This window comes from Tamandua tetradactyla, chromosome 25 (assembly GCF_023851605.1).
Source record: "Tamandua tetradactyla isolate mTamTet1 chromosome 25, mTamTet1.pri, whole genome shotgun sequence".
In the NCBI taxonomy this organism is placed as follows: domain Eukaryota; kingdom Metazoa; phylum Chordata; class Mammalia; order Pilosa; family Myrmecophagidae; genus Tamandua; species Tamandua tetradactyla.
The window spans coordinates 24,062,688-24,078,829 of NC_135351.1; the positions used below are offsets into that span (position 1 = coordinate 24,062,688).

At 35.6% G+C, this 16,142-nt stretch overlaps 1 protein-coding gene and 1 pseudogene across 7 annotated transcripts in view; one reads left to right on the forward strand and one right to left on the reverse strand.

Moving 5' to 3' along the window:
- The window catches only part of CDKAL1 (CDKAL1 threonylcarbamoyladenosine tRNA methylthiotransferase), a 689,286-nt gene that overhangs the window by 436,728 nt on the left and 236,416 nt on the right, over positions 1–16,142 (forward strand). The window lies entirely within an intron of this gene.
- On the reverse strand, positions 7,639–7,943 carry LOC143669039 (protein mago nashi homolog pseudogene; annotated as a pseudogene).

Consider the following 16,142-nt stretch of genomic DNA (forward strand, 5'->3'; position numbering starts at 1 on the left):
TTTCATGGAGTTATATCATAAATAATTGATTGCATCTGTGACTGACTATATCTACAATTAACTGAGTAGATTGCCTTCAACAATGAGAGAGGTCTCTCCAATCAAGTGAAGGTTTTAAAAGAAGTCATGATTTTAGCTGGAGACCAGGGTTCGATTCCCAGACCATGCACCGCCCCTTTTGGAAAAAAAAATTAACGTGAAAACTGTCATTGATATTCCCAGCTTGCAGTCTACCCTCTGGAATTTGGCCTTGTCCATCCCCACAGTTGTATGAAGCAATTACTAATAAATCTTATAATACTTACATTTATCTCCTGTGAGTTCTGTTTCCCTAGTAAACCCTGACTAATACAGATAGAATTGACATTTAACAATATTTAATCTCCCAGTCCATGAATGCAGAATGCCCTTCCATTTATTTGGGCCTTCTCTGATTTCTTTTAGTAGTGTTTTGTAGTTTTCTTTGTGTTTGTACACCACTTTTCCCCTCTGTTATTGATTTCTAGCTTCATTCTGTTGTAGTTGGAGTAGACACACTGTGTGATTTTAATATCTTTTAATTTTTTCTATTTTGAATGGATGGGTGAAGAGTCAAACCTGGGTCTCCCACATGGCAGGCGAGCATTCTACCACTGAACCAACTGTGTGTACCTAATGTCTTTTAATTTATTGAGATTTGTTTTGTGACCTATAAGGTGTGGTCAATCCTGGAGAATGATCCGTATACAGACCATATATAATTGAGGCATGCTCTTTTATCCAATCTGCCAACCTCTGCCTTTTGACCGGCGAAGTTAATCCATTTACATTTAGAGTTGCTGCTAATAATGCATGACTTTCTTCTGGTATTTGTTAGCCATATACCTTTTTTTTTTGTCCCTCAGTTCTTTGTTTATATTTATTTGATTTATTGTGTCGTACCGTATCAAATGACTTCTCATTTCTATATAGAGATGTTTTCCTTGTGGTTACCATGGGGTTAGAATTTCACATCCTAAATATATAACAATCATTGTTATTTTAATATTAACTTGACCTCAGTAGCATGCACATGGCCTTTTCCTGTACCCATCCATCTCCTTTTCTGCATATAGAATTCTTGGTTCACAATTTTTTTTTTTCTGTCAGCATTTTGAATATGCCATCCCACTACCTTTTAGCCTCCATGGTTTCTTATGACAAATCTTACTGAGTAGCTCTCACTTGTGATGAGTTGCTTCAAGAGTCTCTTCATCTTTGTCTTTTAACAATTTGATTATGATGTGTTTAGGCGTAAATCCCTTTGAGTTTTTTATTCATGGAGTTTGTTGAGCTACGTGGGTTTTTAGATTAATGGTTTTGTTTAGATTTCAGAGTTATAGGCTCTTATCTCTTCAAATATTTATTTTTCTCGTGCTCTTTCTTCTCCTATCTCTCTTCTCTTTCTGGGACTCCTTCCTATTTTGTGTACGTTAGTATGCTTGATGGTATCTCACAGATTTCTGAGGTTTTATTCCTTTTTCCTCATCCTTTTTTCTTTTATTTTCCTAGAAACATTCCTCAGATTATTCCTGAGAATAACCTTAAATGACATATCTTCAAGTTTGTTGTGTCTTTCTTCTGCTTGTGCAGAGCTCCCTCTAATAAATTTTTCATTTCAGTTTTTATGCTTTTCAGTTCTGTAATTTTTATTTGGTTCTGTTTTATATATAATGTCTATCTCTTTATAGTCTTTATTTGATGAAGCATCGTTCTCATACTTTCCTTTAGTTCTCTAGGTATGGTTTCCTTTTAGGTCTTTGAAAATATTTAAAATAGAAGATTTAAAGTCTTTGTCTAGGATAGTCAGTGTCTTCTTTCTCAGGGGCACTTGCTGTTCACTGTTGTTGTTTTTTTTTTTCTCTCTTGTGTATGGGCCATATTTTCTTGTTTTTCTGCAGGTTTCGTATTTTTCTGTTGAGAACTGGACGTTTTAAATAATACAATGTGGCACCTCCAGAAATCAGATTCTCCCCCTCCTGAAGGTTCTATTTTGGTCCTGCTCATAGTTGTTGTTGTTTGTTTAGTGACATTTCCAAACTAATTTTGTAGAGTCTATTCTTTATTATATGTTACTACTGTAGTCTCTGCCTTGTTCACTTAGTGATCAACAAATGATTGGAAAGATATGTCCTTAAATGCCTGGGACCAATAGGTCTCTAGGTCTTTGTTGAAGAGCTCTTTGTGCAGATTGGGGCACACCTTCAGTCTGCTATCAGCCAGTTTACAACTCTGCTTTAGTCTTCTAGTCCTGCTTGTTTCACAGCCTTATGATCAGCCAGAGGTGAGTCCTCAGGGCCTTCTCAGGTCTTTACTGGGATATGCATGGTCCTAGAGATACACACACAGACCTATGCGTGCAAGTGGCCTTCCACATTCCCAGGAATATGCCTTTGTTTTTCAGAGCCCTGTGGATGTTGCATTTCGTAGCTGTTCTTTTTAAGCTTTGGTTGGCTTATTGTTTGCCTCAACCCTTATCCACTTCTCAGACAGGTGGGTGATGATAAGCATTCTTGCTGATTATTTTTGAGAAACACCCTGAGAAAAAGGCAGTTCTCTCTGAGTAAGTGCCAAGTCAAGTTAAATGTAGAGAAGCCTTGCAAATCAGGTCTTCTGTGGAACAACCGTACTGGTAAAATGATGGCAATTTTCTGGGAATGGGCTTTGATGGAGTTCCGACTCCCTTGCAGTGGCTGTATTATGAGGCTGTAGGTTTTCAAGGCTACTACAGAGCTGGGGGCTGGAGGTAGGAATAAGGCAAGTTAAAACACCATGAAACTCACTGTTCTTACTGGGATCCAGCCACATGTCTTGAATAAATCCTCCACAGATTGTTGCAAGCCTTTATTAATTTTCGGATTCTGAAAAAGTTGATACTGAAAATTTCTGGCAATGTTCCTGTTTCTTTTATGGAGGAAAGGATTTAAAGGGAACCTTATTTCACCATTCTCACTGATGTAGGTAAATATTATTTATTCCTGGAAATAGTCTGTTTCTTTATCTGCTAGGCTATTAGTGTATGGAGTTGAGTCAGTTTCCTTGCTTAATTTTTGTGTACCATGTCAAAGGGTGCCATCAATCTCTCATGGTGCCACATAGCCTACTAACATCATTAGTGGGTTATTGAGAGCAAAAGCTCACTATTGATTGAATTTCTCAGTGGCCTTAGCAAACATTACCATTAGAGAAAGCACAGAGTTATATAGACTAAAATGTATCCTTCATTTGAGACTCATGGCTCCTGGACAAAACATAGTATGTTCTACATAGACTGAATCATACCTGTAACAATTAGTAGCTTCCCTTAATCATACCTATAACAATTTGCACTTCCCTTACCCCCTTTTTTTTTCATAGGTATCTTTATTTAAAATTTAATGTTATTTTGTTATTTCTCTTCTAATAGATAATTTCAAAGTTTCTTCTTAAAGCTTTTGCTTGTCTATATTCATAAAAATGCTTTGCTTTCTTGTTAATTGAGCTGTCCTCTTCATTGTGCCATGTTTTGTTTCTGCATGGTCTTCAGGAGCCCATATTCAGTTAGGCATTTGTTGCTCAGATGTGGCCTCTCTCTCTCTCTCTAAGCCTAACACTGCAAATAAAGTCGTTGCCCTCCCCTCTGCATGGGACATGACATCCAAGTATAAAAGTCTCCCTAGATATGATATCTCATATCATGAGATATGACTCCTAGGGATGAGCCTGGCCCTGGCACTTTGGGATGGATGATGCCTTCCTGACCAAGAGGAGGAAAAGAATTGTAACAAAATAATGTGTCAGTGGCTGAAAGAGTTCAGATAGAGTCCAGAGGTTATTTTGGAGGCTGCACTTATGCAAGCTTCAGCCAGATATTGCTATTTATCATGGTTTTCCAAACCTCAACCAAAAGCATGTCTGTCAACCCTAAAGACTGTCTTAGGGCTCTATCTGAGATTCTACAAGGGTTTCATGCACTGTGGTTACTTTCCAGAAACCTGCAACCTCCAGATGGGTTCCTAGGCCAGATAAAGCCTGAAACCCAGAGGGGCCAACCTTTCCAAGAACATCAACTAGTTCCAACCCCCTATCCCATATCGACAGCCCTTTCCAACTTGAAAATATTAGAATGAGCATAACCCCAATATCCCTGAATACTGGGTGAAGGATCAAAGGAGAAGGAGGAATTATAGCAGAGAAGATAGGATTTAACAAATGAGTATGACTGCTGAGTCATTATATTGATATTTCTTTTAGTCTCCGGAGTCTTGGAGCAGCTAAGAGGAAAAACCTGAAATTGTGGAACTGTAACCCATGCCAAATTCTGAAATATGCTGTATAATTACTTGCTATGATGTACTTCAAAATTTATTGCTTTTTTTGTATATATGTTTTACTTTACAGTAAAAAAATATTTAATAAATAAATAATGCAAAAAAGAAAAAGAAAATGTTTACATTTAAGTCCTTGTTAGTGATATATTTGTTAGGGAAAGTCTAAGTAGAATATAACAAAAAAGAACCACAAATACTGTGGCTTATAGAAGTTTATTTCCCTCTCACATCACAGTCCAGTCATAGATGGTCGAAGGTTACTGTGGAGGCTCTGGCGTCTTTTGTCTTTCCTCTCTAGGGCTAACGTGTCTCTTCTGTATCCTGCCATCACATTTCCTTTCCAGCCAGTACAAAGGGAAAAGGTAGTAGTAGGTGTTTTAGTATCCTAAGGCCATCATAACAAAATACTACATAGTGTGTGACTTAAAATAACAGAAATTTATTCTCTCAAAGTTCTGCAGGCTAGAAATGTGAAATTCTGGTGTTAGACTAGGTCATGCTCATTTAAAACCTGTACGGGAGGATCCTTCCTTGCCTCTCTTAGCCTCTGATATTTACTGGCAATCCTTGGCACTCCTTCACTTGTAGAGTCATTACTATTCCTCCTTCATCTTAAAATGACCTTCTCCCAAGTCAACATCTGTCCCCTTCTTCTAAGGATACCAGTGTAATTGGATTAAGGGCCACCCTAATCCAGTATCATCTCATGTTAACTAATTATATCTTTAAAGATCCTATTTCCAAGTAGTCACATTCCTGGCCCAGGGATTAGAACTTGAACATATCTTTTTTTTTTTGGAGGATACAATTCAACCCATAGCAGTAGGATATGCCCATTTATTCTGCTAGCATGATCCAAAAGTGGAAGTTCTCTTTTGCTCTACAACCCATTGTGCAAACTTAGTCATTTGGTCATATTTAGCTGCAGGAGAAGCATGAGAATTAATTTCCAGTTTGGTGGTGACAGGTCTAGGTGAAACTTCTTCATTCTGAATTTAAGAAAAGAGAGAGAAAGGATATTAGTGGAAAATCTGTTTCTGCTGCAACTTCACATTGATGGAAAAAATAAAAAATATATTTCTATTCTTTAGTAATAGTGATTAATGTATGATTATTTCATACTTTTTCTTGGTTCTCAGATTCACTTTAATGTTTGGGAAATCCAATTGTGTCCTTCAGTTAATATGGTAATGTTTGGGGACTTTTTAAAAATGGTTCCCTCATGTATGCATTAACAAGTCAAATAAGCATTAGTTTACACGTGTGTACAAAATAGTATTAAGTAACTATAGATACAAAATTGAAATCTTATTTCCAAAATTATTCACCAAATATCTATCCATGTAAATATGCACATCTTAGTTTTTTATAATCAATTCACAGGTATTCTTTTAAGTAGAATTGCCCTGAATGACCACAAGCTCATATATCTGCGAGAAAGAAAAGCAAAATTGTTAGTAGTTCAGACAATACAATCTTAATCTTTTGTCTACTGTTTTGTAGACTTTTGACTATAGGCAAATTGTTCCCATATCTATTCAGTGGAGATACTAAATACCATTTTTTTGTGATAATTTTATTGACAAATCTCCACACATATGCAGTTCATACATGGTATACAATCAGTGTTTCACAATATCATCACATAGTTGTGTATTCATCACCATGATCATTTTTAGTACATTTGCATCGTTTCAGAAAAAGAAAAATCTCAAACATCCTGTACTCCTTATCCTTCCCTCCCATTGACCACTAATATTTCCATCTACTCAACTTTTTATCCTTTATTCTCCCCTATTATTTAATTTTTATCCTTATATTTTTACTCATCTCTCCATACCCAATATAAAAGGAGCGTATCAGACACAAGGTTTTCCCAATCATATGGTCACATTGTAAATGCTATATAGTTACATATATCAAGAATCAAGGCCACTGGAACATAGCTCAACAATTTCAGATACTTCCCTCCAGTCACTCCAATATACCATAAACTAAAAAGGGAAGTCTATATAATGCATAAGGATAACCTCCAGGATAACCTCTCTACTCTGTTTGAAATCTCTCAGCCACTGAAACTTTGTTTCATTTGTCTTCCCCCCTTTTGGTCAAGGAGTCTTTCTCAGTCCCATGATGTGGGCTACTGGCTCATCCTGGGAGTCATGTCCTGTGTTGCCAGGAAGATTAACTCATGGCAGTGAGTTCACCTGCTGAGTTGGCTGAGAGAGAGAGAGAGAGGCCACATCTGAGCAACAAAAGAGGTTCTCTGGGGTGACTCTTAGGCATAATTATAAGTAGGCTTAGCTTCTTCTTTGCAGGAATAACTTTCATAAGACGCACCCCAAGATCAAGGGCTTAGCCTATTGAATTGTTTGTTCTCACTGCTTGTGAGAATATCAAGAATTCCCCAGATGGGGAAATTCAATATTTCCTCCTTTCTCTCCGGTCCCCCAAGGGGAATTTGCAAATATTTTTTTAATCTCTTCCCAAATTACTCTGAAGTGTATTACAGCATCACACTACCATGTACAAACCAACAGGATCTCATGCCCTATTGAAGATTCCATGTAATTATGGTCTTCAAATAAACTGATTATACAAGTTAAATTAGATAATGAACCACTTAAAATATATATTTTTTACCAAATAAACATCCCTTCCTTAGGTTCACATGGAAGTTGAAGTTTTGAAATATGGTCCATATTATCCTTTACCCTGTTTTTTATTTACCTTAATCTTGTCTAAATCAGCTTCATTCATATCAAAGTTTAATCAGTTTTTCAACTTTGTAAACAGTTGCTGTATGAGGTAATGTTGACTTTCATAGCTTCAGAGCTCTAACTCAGAGTCTCAGGTTGTCATATACATACCCAGAGTTTCAGGGAATGACCAGGTTTTGCTCAAACAGCTCAGATCTCAGAATTTAGAAATAGCAGATACAGCTGCTGAATATATGTGGCTGCTGTTTATAATCAGGACCCTTTACTCTAGGCCCCAACCTTGATAACCCATGCTTTCAACTTCAATTCTCCAAGCTTGCACTTTATAGTTAGTCCATATGAGTTAGGCATGATAATATTTGTCTTTTTTGTCTCTGCCATTTCATTCAACATACAGTCGTTAATGTTCATTCACCTAGTTGCATGCCTCACAGCTTCGTTCCTTATTTTTTTAATTATTATATGTTTATTAAAGATAATCATTTATAGTTTTTTAAAAAAATACTACCCTGATATACACAAGAATTTCCTGATAATGAAAATTAAGAACAACTACCCCAACTTTCTCATGTTTCATACCAGTACTAACTCTAGATTGTCTCAATCTTGAAGTGTAATCCAATAAGATTGAAGACCAAACACTTCATGTCCTGCAGAAGATAAAAAAAAAGTGCATAAGCCTTCAGGATCCTTGTACTGATCCTTGTACTGAAACCAATTTTTGATGTTGTGAAAGAAATGTGTTCATCTCCAATGACCATTTCAAGCTCTTGCAGGCTACTCTGTCAGGAGGGGGCCACAAAGCATCATTTTCTTTGGTTATTTCATTGTCATCAATTATTGTCTTCAGTTCTTTCATTACACTTTTATGTACATAAGCCTCTTTCCTGATCATGACATCGTTTTTGTAATTGCTGTTATTTGCATATCTCAATTTGCCGTCAGGTCAGAACTCAAGCTTTGAACTTGCCCTTGTGACCCACATAGTAATGAGATCTAAGTCACTCTCCATGGCTTGTGAAAGGCAACAGAGACTGAACTTAAACAGCAAGCAGCAGGGCCGCTATATGCGTCCAACACTGGCTGCATGGAGAAATTACTTCATTCCTTCTTGCAGCAACTCCATAGTCCATTGTATGTATACACCACATTCCTCCTTCCTTCCCTTAGTCGCTTTATGAATAGGGAACGTCGCTGCCATAAACGCCAGTCTGCAAATGTCCATTCCTGTCCCCACTCTCAGTTCCTCTATCAGCTTGATGTAGTTATATATCTAGCAAGGGGGTGGCTGGATCCTATGCAACCCCACCACTAGCCTCCTGTGAACCTCCCACACTGCCCTCTGGAGGGGCTGCACCTCTCAGCTTCCATGCCAGCAGTGAATAGGTACATCTCTTTTTCCACATTTTCTCTAGCACTTGTTTCTCTCCGTTCATTTTTAAACAGTTTTATTTGCACATCATACAATCTTACCTAAGTAAATTGCCATGCCTTCGCCATCATAATCTATATGAAGACATTTCCTTTTCTTCCACAAAGAATCCATACCCCTCTCTCAAACCCTGTACTTGTTGACATTTAGTTTTAGCGTAATGCCTTTTTTACATTCAGTGGAAGCGTATTACAGTGTTACTGTTGACTATAGACCCTAGCTTGTGATGATTGTACTTTTTCCTGTATAACTTACATTTTCCACCTCTTGCAATGTACATAAGCCTCTTTTGTACATTTAACGTTGACATTCATTTATTCTCCCTCATGGAAAAATGTATTTATTTTTGCACATTTAATCACCATCTTTGTCTACTTCAAGCATTCCTAAGTTATACCATCTCAGTCTTTATCCTGTCTTTCCTTCTGGTGTTATCCGTACCCCCAGCCCTTCTTCGTCAATTGCACTCACACTCAACGACTTACATTATTGTGCTACTACCAGGTAGTATTGTGTTTTCCTTCTCTGAATTTTTACACTCAGTCCTCTTGGACAATCTGTATTCCTTCAGCACCAAATGCCCAATGTCTACCCTATTTCTAACTTCTATTAACCCGTGTTCTTAACTTTAACTCTGAAATTAATGTTCATTCATATTAATGAGACCATACAGTATTTGACCTTTTGTTTCTGGCGAATCTCACTCAGCACAATGTCCTCAAGGTCTATCCATGTTGTTACATGCTTCGTGACTTTATTCTGTCTTATAGCTGCATAACAGTCCATCATACGTATGTACTACTACTTGTTTAGCCACTCGTCCATTGATGGACATTTGGGCCATTTCCATCTCTTGGCAATCGTGAATAATGCTGCTATAAACATATGGGTGTGCAAATGTCCATTTGTGTCCTTGCCCGCATGTCCTCTGAATAGATACCTAGCAATGGGATTGCTGGATCATATGGCAAGCATATACTTAGCTTCCTGAGGAACCCCCAAACTGCCTTCTAGAATGGCTGCATCATTTTACATTCAGCTTGGGGACTTTTTACCTTGAAAAGCTGGTTTTAAATTGATAGTGTTTCTTCCAATCAATTGTATTTTAGAAATAAGGTATCTGGAACATAGCTTCTAAACAGAAGGGTTGTTTATAACAATACATTAGTATGTGTATTCGTATTACAGTATGTGTATCTGTCCCACAAAGTCCATATTATTATAATTAATTTGAGTTTATAACTAATTTGAAGGAAAATGTCAAATTAGAACTGGGCCTATTTCCTTGGACTCATCCCTAGCCATTCAGCTAACTGTGAACCTACCTACTGACCAGTTGCCTTGGTCATCTCCTGATTTATAGCTTTTAATACTACAATTAGTCAGGTTTAATTTAGGTTTCAATTTACCTGATGTCAGCATGTAGGCAGTGCTTTCCTTGTGCATTCATCTTCAGTTTACCCCATTGCTTTGTATTTTTTAGTACTTTTTCAAAACTGTGCTATGCTGTGATATATAATTTATGTTCCTAATGACTACATATGACTTTACTGAGTTAGGTAACTGAACTCTCATGTTATTTGTGTTACCTAGTGTCTTACATAATTAATATTCATGCAGTTAAGCATTAAGGCAGTTTTCTCCAAGGTTTCCTCATATCAAGTGATTTTACACAACAGGTATTATTATTCATTTCATAAAATGGATACTGGTTAGCTTAACTAAAAAGTTACTAGACATGCTGGAGACCTAGGTTTGATTCCTAGTGCCTGCCTATGCAAAAAAAAAAAAAAAACTTTACTAGAAATTTTATGGATCTCCAGTCAAACATTTAAAAAATTTTCTAATCATAAATAAAATGACCACTTCTTAAGGATGTTAATAACTTTAAAATACAATAGGTCTTTAAAAGAATATTTGGCTGAAAGCAGAAATGCCGACGGATATTTTATTTTACTTCTTGAATTATTCCTGAAGGTCCGAAATTGGAGTGGTTGTATTTAAAGCACTCTAACTTAGATGATGGTATCTACAATGTTTTTTAGTAATTTCCAAGTTGAAAAGATCGACTCCAGAATTGTTTACTGGTTTGAAATGACGGGAAGTCCGTGGCCAACTTCAAGATCCCTTTGAGGACTCTCTCTTACGTACATTTTCTATTTTATTTTAAAATACTCATTAGGCAATAATAAAAATTTATTTTTTACCAATTAAAGTAACATTTACCAAAGTTATGGATAGGGCATACAATGAAGACTTCCTGAAACTGATCTGCCACTGAGTTAGAAAAATGTATCCATCTCTGTCTCCACTACCTGACGATTGGACTGCAGTCTCTTGCCTTGGTGCCAGCCAGCGTCTCCCTCATTCTCCTACCCCCACCTTTCTTTTTTTTTTTTTTATTGTTGTGTAACATACTGTAAAGTGCACTGATCGTAAGTGCCAATGAATTTTCACAGTAGTGCTCATAGATGTGACTACTTCCCAAATGAAGAAATAGAACATTTCCACAATCCCAGAATATTTCCTCATGTCCCTTACAAGTTACTGCCTCTACAGAGGCAACTTCTATTCCCAGTTAGAAACATTCTTCACCATTGTTTTGATTATTAATCTTTATTAAAGAATTGACTGAAATTTGTCTCCCTGGTATAAAATATAGGTTTTAAAAAAGAATGAAAAAGAGCTCTCTTAGCATTACACCAAAGACAAAAACCATAAAGGAGAAAATGATAGCTTTGACCATTTACAGCTAAAAACATTAGTTGGTATATTGTGTTTTCCCCATGGGTGATGGATGTAATGCCTATTAAAGAGAATGAAAAATCCAGCATATAGACATTTTATTTGCTAGATGTATTTCTATGGTAGCATTGAATAATTGAGTCACATGTTCTGTTAGAATGCATTTCATACATTTTAATTAAATTTGTAATAAGAAGGTGCAAACTGTACTGGACTGAAAATCTGATAGTCTTGGTTCTAACCCTTATTCAAGCACCTATAGCTGTATGACCTTAGGCAAGTCACTTAACCCCCTCGAATACGTCTTTGTCTGAAAGTGGGGTGGTAGGAGATGGGGTTCATCTATATGATCTCTTAGTTTCCTTCCAATATTTAAATGTCACTTGGTTACTAATGTGTTTTATTTCCCTTTATGTCTGAATACTAAAGGTTTGTCCCTTAGGCAAAGGAGAGGAAATTAGTAGTCACAGACTCCAGGACATAAAATAGAGACTCAAATTTTAGATTACTAAGCCCTATATAGGCTTACTAAACAAAACAAAACAAAAAAAAACACAAATTTAATTTTTTTTTTTTTAGTAAAATACTAAAAACTTTGCTGGCAGCCTCTGTTGAAATGTATAACAGATGTGGCTTCCCAGCTACTATGTAACCAGAATTCTAAAGGATATTCCCCATCTGATGTTACAAAGATTCAACTTTGGACAGGGTTTATGTAAAGTCAGCTTGAAACAGATTCAGCCAATCTGTGGCTCTTCAGATCCTGCACTGATTTAGAGCTTCACATGTGGCTAGTGTTTTTCTTAAAGTTATTAGTAGGTGCCACAGTTTAGGAAAAAAGGCAATCGGCTGTTTCTGTTATGATTAAAGGTAAAAGTTTCCTTTCACAGTCTTGCCATTTCAAAATTTGATTCCTTTATTGCATCCAGATGGGACTAAAGGAGGCTATATATTATACTTCTTTTTACTGAAGAAATATATAATTATATCTAGTAATGCTTAATACTTTGTGAAAATATAAACAGGAAACAGATGTTAGGTTAGACATAAAGATACTATAATGTTGAGCTGTATTTCAGACTAGCAGGTTTTCATATTATCTTTAGGTGACAAGCTAATAGTTTTATTCCTGAGTGATGAAATATAGTATATTTTCTTTGAAGTGGACTGTGGGAATTTTTCATGTTGTATATTTTAATGTTCTGTAAAAAATTAAAGTAAATTTAATCATCCTTTTATAATGAGGTCTTTAAGGGACATAAATAGTAAAGTGTTTGGTAAATGTGGAGTTTTTTTATTTAGAAATGTAGAGTATTTTATTTGCTTATTTAGAAAATTTTCTGTTTTGGACAGGAAAATAGGTTTTAAGTACTAGCGTAAGTGCTTAAAATAAGTTTAAGTACTAGCATAAGTATTACAGAAATATCCAGTGCTCTTCAACTTGTTTGCCTTGCTATGTTACCAGTTTGCATCATGTTTATCTTGAAAAGGCTCTTATAATTTAGTAATATTCATGTTGACATTTAGTCTTTAATAATTTACAAATGATAGCCAATTATTTTTTAACTGTTTACTAAAAATTCTCACTGTAAAAAAAAGTGAGAGTATAATCTTCAAGTAAAAAATGCAGAAATTTAGCTATTAACTCTCTATAGTTTAGGTTAATCTAGCAGCTTATACTATGTTATTGAAAAAGCCAAAATGAAAATCACATGTTTGTGAATATTGAATCTATAGCTTGTCTCACTCGAGCACACCAGGTCTTGGAAAACTAGCTACTTGTTCAACTAAATTCAGCAAAAAGTTATCAGATATTTGTAATATAGCAGATCCTGCAGGTGACACAGATAAGTATTTCAGACCATCTCTCCCTTGAAGCTTAGGTGTTATAGAGGTTGTTAGGAAGAGTGGGAGAGTGATTATACAATTAACATACAGTGTAGCAATTGTCTAGTAGAAGAGTGCTGTAAGTAAGAACAAAAAAGAAAGGATGAATTCTTCCTGTACTTTGGGAAACACTTAAAGGAGGAATTGATTATTGAGCTTGATCTTGAAGTATAGATGGGATTTAGTAGGCAGGGGTAGCTTGGAGATGGGAGTTGCATTCAGGCTGAGGGTAACGTTTGAACAGGGGTGAAGAGTTTAGAGCTTATTCTGGGAAAAGCAATACCTTTGTTTTAGGTGGGAATAAATTTCCTGAGGTTGGAGTGGTATTGAAACTTTTGTTTGGTATTATCCCCCAAAATACATATTTTTAATTTTCAGATCGACAGAATTTTTTTGTTGTTATGTTAAATAGTTGCACAGAATATAATCTCTTGCATATTATAAATACAGAATTTAAAAATAAAATTTTACATATTTTTTTTAAAAGGGCTATTTTATAGCATTCTCTTTTCTCCTGGAATTAAAAATTTTCCATTCTACTTTCCCCCCAGAATTCTGTCCAAAGTAGTGTATTTTTAAGCTTGAGAATCTTCTGTTTTGATCATTCTACCATCCTTCTCTGTATCAAATTTGACTAGAAATTAAAATTAAAGCATTATTTTGATGACAAGCTTCTAACTCTTTAATAAATGCTAATTTTGAATTGAATTGTCATTAAATTATTACTAGTATATAATTCATCAAAACAACATATTTTATAGGATGATGTTGATTGTATTTTGAAACTTCGACTTTTGTTTGCGACTGAAGGAAGAGATATTTGTTTCGGCACCAAATTTATATTTTCTGTAGCATACTATCTAATTTAACCTGTATGATCAGTTTATCCATACAACATAATTACATGGAATCTTGAATTAAAAATAAGATCTTGTTATTCTGTACAAGTTGATGTAATACCCCATATATTGGAAGGGTCTGTCACTAATATGGGGTAGGGAGATATGGAAGTATATGATGTTTTTAAGAGGCTGGGCTAGGTTTCAGGACTTATCTGAAACAGGGACCCATCTGGAGGTTGTAGGTTTCTGGAATTACTCTCGTGCCCAGAACCCTTGTGGGATCTTATATATTGCCCTAGGTGTTCTTTAGGATTGACTGGAATGGTCATGGTTGGGGGTTGGCAGGTTATCATAGGTAGCATGGTCTACCTGAAGCTTGGGTAAGAGCCATCTCCAGAATAGTCTCTCCACTCTATTTGAACTCTCTCTGCCGCTGATACTTTATTAATTACACTTCTTTTCCTCCTTTTTTCGTTGTCTTTTTAAGAATACATAACCCATTTATCAATTTGTACTCAAAATCCAGATTTTTGACTGCCAAGATCATTAATTTATCACCTAATTTCAAGTAATGTAAGAGCCATTGAACAAAGAATTTTTTTTCCTTTCATATCTATTTACTTTTTCTATTCTCTCATCATAGCTCCAGGGAAGACATTGCTCTAATGGTGATAATTTCTTCAGAGTGATTCTAAAATGTTTGCTGATTCTTATCTCTGATTCTCTTTTGTTTGTTGTTTTCATATGTGGAATACTCTCTCCTCTTATGCTAATGTGGAATCTTTATTAGCCCCTTGAGAATAAGTGCTTGGATGATTTGGACTTGGCCTAGAAGAAAGGTTTTCCTTCATTTTTTGAAGAAATTGAGCTCACGCTGAATGGTATATTGTCAAGAAATACTATTAGTGTAATATTTTGGTCTTTGAAATTCATTTTACTCTTGCCTAACATATTAGATAGTACAAGATTTAATTTTATAAGTTAGTTCTTTCAAGATATTTAAATGAAGATTTTTTTCTTTTAATAGTGATTGCTTTTGGCAACGATTAGTTTTCTCATTCTATTTTTCTGTATTGTCCTAAATTTCAAAAATGAATATGCATTGCTTTTATAATAGAGAAAAGCATTCATTTAAAAAGAACAGTGATTCTCTTTTCATTTTAGGTGTACCAGTTATTTTAGGCGTCTTTTTTGTCTACAGAAATGTAATAGGCTCCCCCCCGAGATTTTATAAGCCCAACCCTCATAAAATGATTTCAACCAAGTGTGTAGCAATTGGTATGTTTGATAAAAGACTAAATGGGTGGAGAATCACTAAGTGGTCCCCAAATGTACTTACTTTCCTTGATGTACTTTTAAAGATATAATTGATATTATTAGACTTTAAAAAGCAGAACTGACATGGCAGGTCACTGAATTATTGTATAGAATATACACTTTCATATTTCAGGACCTGGGATATATTATGGGTTACCTATTGCAGTTTCCCTGGAAAATTTTTGTGTAGCATTCAAAATTGACCTCCACTTGGTGGGCATTTCTGTGGCCCATATAACAGAGTTAATCTTCCTGCTTTTTTGCCTTTGTAGTTGATGTACACTTCCATTCTAGTATTTATTGAGAATTGGTTAAGAAAAAGGATTTTGCAATCTGACAAAGTTAGGTTCTAATTCCACTTCTTCTGCTGCTTGATTGTGGACATATTTTTAAATTCTCTAAGTCTTGGTTTTTTTTATCCATAAAATGAGGATGTTTTAGTCAGAATAGACTAGGCTATACCGTGTAACAAATGACCCCACAAATCTCAGTGGTTTATGGCCACAAAAATATGTTTCTCTCTTGTAGTATATCATGGATTGGTTGAAGCTTTGTTCAAGTTGTTTCCACTCCAGGACTTAAGACTATAGAAAATAAGAAACAGGGAACCACTGGTGTTTAAAAGTCTTTGTCCAGAAGTAGTAAATATCATTTCTAACCATTCTTCATTGGCCACTGCAAATCATACCATCACTCCTGAGTTTAGGTAGGGATGTACAGTACATCCTTGGAGAGGGAAACCAGAGTATTTGGTGGACAATAATACAATCTACCACAGAAATAATATAAATATGTGTTTCATCAAGTAAGGAGTCAAGTGAGATATGCATAAAATGCTGAGCACACTGGGCGGGCCATGATGGCTCAGCAG